Below are 4,000 nucleotides of genomic sequence, written 5' to 3'. Positions count from 1 at the left end.
GAGATCGCACCACTGCACTCCAGCCTGGGCGACAGAGCGAGACTCCATCTCAACAACAACAACAACAACAAAAACTCAAGTAACATCCTGAAAAACTTACACTGACTATGTAATATATTTTAATGCAAAACCTCTTATAGATTTCCCTATTAATTTCCAAAATTTGAGCAACTCTTAATAGGAAATTAAAGCCAGAAATAAAATAGCTCAGCAGTCTTTGTGATATTAATAATTAGGTATACAATATTGGTGTAGAACAATGCCTACATTTGCTTCACTAAGTAAATTATACAATGAAAAGCTGGACTTAAGACATCATAAAACAAAAAGATGGAAAATATCTGTTAGTCGCCAAAAATCAAATTATCATCTTAATTGTAGCTAGTTTATTTCTTCAACTTCATTATGTGCAAGTGAGACAAACATACTTTATAATCCATTACACAAACTAATATTCCTTATAAGAAAATCAAAATTAATACTATATAAACACGGTTCCTTTAAATGGAAAATATGTATATGTGTATACATGAACACACAAACATATGTATACACACACATATATTTGTGTACATATATGTATGTGTATATATGTATTTTGTACACACAAATATATGTGTACATACATTACACATACATATATATAATCTCCCAAATCCTTCAATAATTCTTTTTCACAGCCTAAAGACAGAAGTATACTCCCTCTAACTCTGCATATCAACAGGGACAACTTCCTTCTATTCTTGTGAGACTTTATGCTGTAATACACAGAGCAGGTAGCATGTGATTTGCTGTTTTTTATTTGAAATCCAAATGAACCTTTAACCATATAAGATTTAGTATGCAAAGACAGTCTAATGAATAATACAATCATCAATGCTGTGAAAAACACAAAAGTCCTCAGAGTGGGTTCAGTGGGCTTTTAGTAGTAATTGGGCAACTTCAGCATACTCAAGACCCATTTTGATCAAACTGCTTCTTTCACTTTCTCATTTCTGAAACAACAGTTGCCTCTTGGTTGGCATGTTCAACATGGTTGACTTGGTTGGCCAGTCACTTTAGGCCAGGCCAGCCCAGTTGGAAAAGCAACAGGGCATATTTACAGTTTCTGCCTAAACTCTGGAAGCAGGTACAGAGTCAGTTGCCACTTTGTGGCAAGGAAGAGATAATTAATATTCAAAGTCAATGTGGTTAAAAAAAAAAAAAGGAAACAAAAAACTGCTGAGTAATATGAAAAAAATGTTACCTTGGTAATATTATGCTACATCAGAAACAAATAGAATTGCACTCTAGTAAAGTATATGTCAGGAAAGCAGGGTTTTTCACAAGACTAGACAAAAACAGGCTGAAAAAAGGCTGAGTCTGATGGTGGTGGTATTTAAACAGGGACATGGCAGTATCGGTTCTCATTTTGGTTTCTATTGTCTTAAGTTGTTGAGGCATTAGGTATAGAAGATAATTCAACCTGGAGAAAGGCATTTAACAAACAGCCTTTAAAACATGCTGACATCCATCAGAGCGGAGGTTTTCCTTTGCTACAAAAAAGTGAATTGGAAATAAACATCCCCTATGACACAAATGTGTATGATATTTATCACAGTAGCATTAGTTACAGTAAAAAAAAATAGCTATAAGCTAACTGTCCAATGGAACAATAATAAAGTAAATTATGTCAATCTAAAAAAATGAGGGGTTACTAGCAGAGTTAAGGTATGAGTACTGACCAAACAGCATGGATGTAGGTCATAATGCCAGGTATTAGTAACATTTGCATGTTGGCAGGGGCTAGGGGGTGCAGTGTGCATTTGTAGAAGATGTGGAGGCATCTGGGGGCAGGCAATCACTTTTTAGCAACTGGTGTGGAAGGCTTCAAATTCATTTTAACAACTGGTACAGCAATGTCAGTACCCGCCCCCAGATGCCTCATTGGCATGGCAGCAGCTAACAGCACCCAAGCTATTCCTCCACGCCAGGCACTGCAGAGCATACCTCACAACAGCTCTGAGGTGGGCATTATTATTGTCCTTTTACAGATGATAAAAAAGACTTAGGAGGTTAAATGACTTTCCCAAGTTCATTCTGTTTGCAATGACAGTGCTGTGATTCAATCCTAAGCCTACCTGCCAACAAAGCTTGGCAAGATTTTGCTATTCCACGTTGTCTCCCAATACTCTACAACTATATGATACAACATTAAAGGGGAAGGTCAAGATAATAAACAACAAATGAATTAAGATTACACTTGGCTGTATGCACTTTTTTCTTTCCTTTAAAATTTTCAAATGTCCTATAATATGATTATACTGCTTTTATAATGAAACACAGGTTGGTAAGAAAAACTATCATGAGGAGATATTTTATTTTTTTGAGAAAGGGTATCGCTCTCTCACCCAGGCTGGAATGCAGTGATGTGATCATAGCTACTGCAGCCTCAACCTCCCGGACCCAAGAGATGCTCCTACCTCAGTCTCCCAAGTAGCTGGGACCACAGGTGTGCGACACCACGCCCAGTTGGGGAATGGGCAATTGTGAGGAGGGGAATTTATAAGAGCAAACATTCTTAAACACTGGAAAGAGTTACTGAAGCAAAGTTACACATTTTAAAATGCATTTTTCTCTCCCCAAATAGGATGCTTTTCATCTAAAATGGTTTAACTACTGTTCTGATTGAATAAACAAAGTCACCTATTATAGCTCTTTCTAGCACCAAGACTCTAAAATATAGTTGATCCTCTATCAAAAAAATTTTAATTATCCATCCAAAAATTATAAAGAAGCCAAGACATTCATTCATTTATTCGATTATTATTTACTGCCTGCCTACTACATGTTAGGCATTTGGCTAGATTCTGGGGAACCCAGTTAGTCAAGAACCTTGCCTTCATGGAATTTGCACTGTAGTTCTAAGATAGCAATTCCTTGTTGGCCTAAAGGTATTTGTTGCCTCTCTGGGACAACATCAATGTACTGAAGGGCAGAGACTTCTTGCTCCATGCCCAGGAGACGTAGTCAAAGTTCATACCTCATGGGGAAGAGAGGTTAGGCTAATCCATTTCAGAGCTTGAACGTGGGTTCACTCCCACTTGGGCCAAGAACAGCAGTCAAATAAAGAACCTTGAGAAAGTACCATGACTCCTGGGAGATACCCTGACCCTAGGGTAGTTTCTATATCATCTGCTGGGAGGTCATTATTTCTTTAGGTCCCTAGGGGAAAATGAGACAGACATAAATGATTGAGAAGACACAATCATTCAGCAATCTCTAGGAATTAGTTGGTCTTGAATCTTACTGTTAAGGAATGGAACCTACTTTTTAACCAAGCCATACCTTTAAGAAGACAACTCTAAAACTTCACCAATGTCACAGTATAGGTTGTGGTTCCAGAACACAAGTTACCATCATTAACACCAGTGTGAACACTACAAAGTATTTTGGTAGGTCTGACCCGACAGCCTCCTTCTTACGTAAAAATAATCTGCTTAGGCCTCAAAATGCTGTATAAATAATATTTGCTGGGAAAGTACAATGAAGATTTTTATTTTAGGAATATAAAAAACCATTTTGTGCTCAAACTTAATAGAAAGACTTTTTAAACTCCATACTACCTTCCCACAAATAAATATCCATATAAATGAACACAAACACACAGCACTATAGACTCTTTCTTCATCTTCCTTTATTTATTGTTCTGCCCCTCAGTCAGGTCAAACCAACCTCCTTGGAACCAGGTCCCTTTTCATACTTCTTTCAGTTGCTAATTAGATGTTAAGGCCAGGCACTGTGGCTCACACCTGTAATCCCAGCACTTCGGGAAGCTGAGGTAAGCAGATAGCTTGAGCCCAGGCGCTCAATACCAGCCTGGGCAACATGGTGAAACCCTGTCTATCCAAAATACAAAAATTACCCAGGCATGGAGGTACATGCCTGTAATCCCAGCTACTTGGGAGGCTGAGGTGGGAGGATGGCTTGAACCTGGGAGGGAGAGGTTGCAATGAGCCGC

The 4,000-nt window shown here is 38.1% G+C and overlaps 1 protein-coding gene across 1 annotated transcript in view; it reads right to left on the bottom strand.

Annotated features, from left to right (window-relative positions):
• The window catches only part of SORT1 (sortilin 1), a 79,757-nt gene that overhangs the window by 52,220 nt on the left and 23,537 nt on the right, over nt 1–4,000 (bottom strand). The gene's annotated exons all lie outside the window — the stretch shown is intronic.

The sequence above is a fragment of the Colobus angolensis genome, unplaced genomic scaffold (assembly GCF_000951035.1).
Source record: "Colobus angolensis palliatus isolate OR3802 unplaced genomic scaffold, Cang.pa_1.0 Scaffold273, whole genome shotgun sequence".
Taxonomy (NCBI): domain Eukaryota; kingdom Metazoa; phylum Chordata; class Mammalia; order Primates; family Cercopithecidae; genus Colobus; species Colobus angolensis.
Note: the sequence above shows the minus strand (reverse complement) of the source record. Positions and strands in the feature narration are given on the sequence as shown.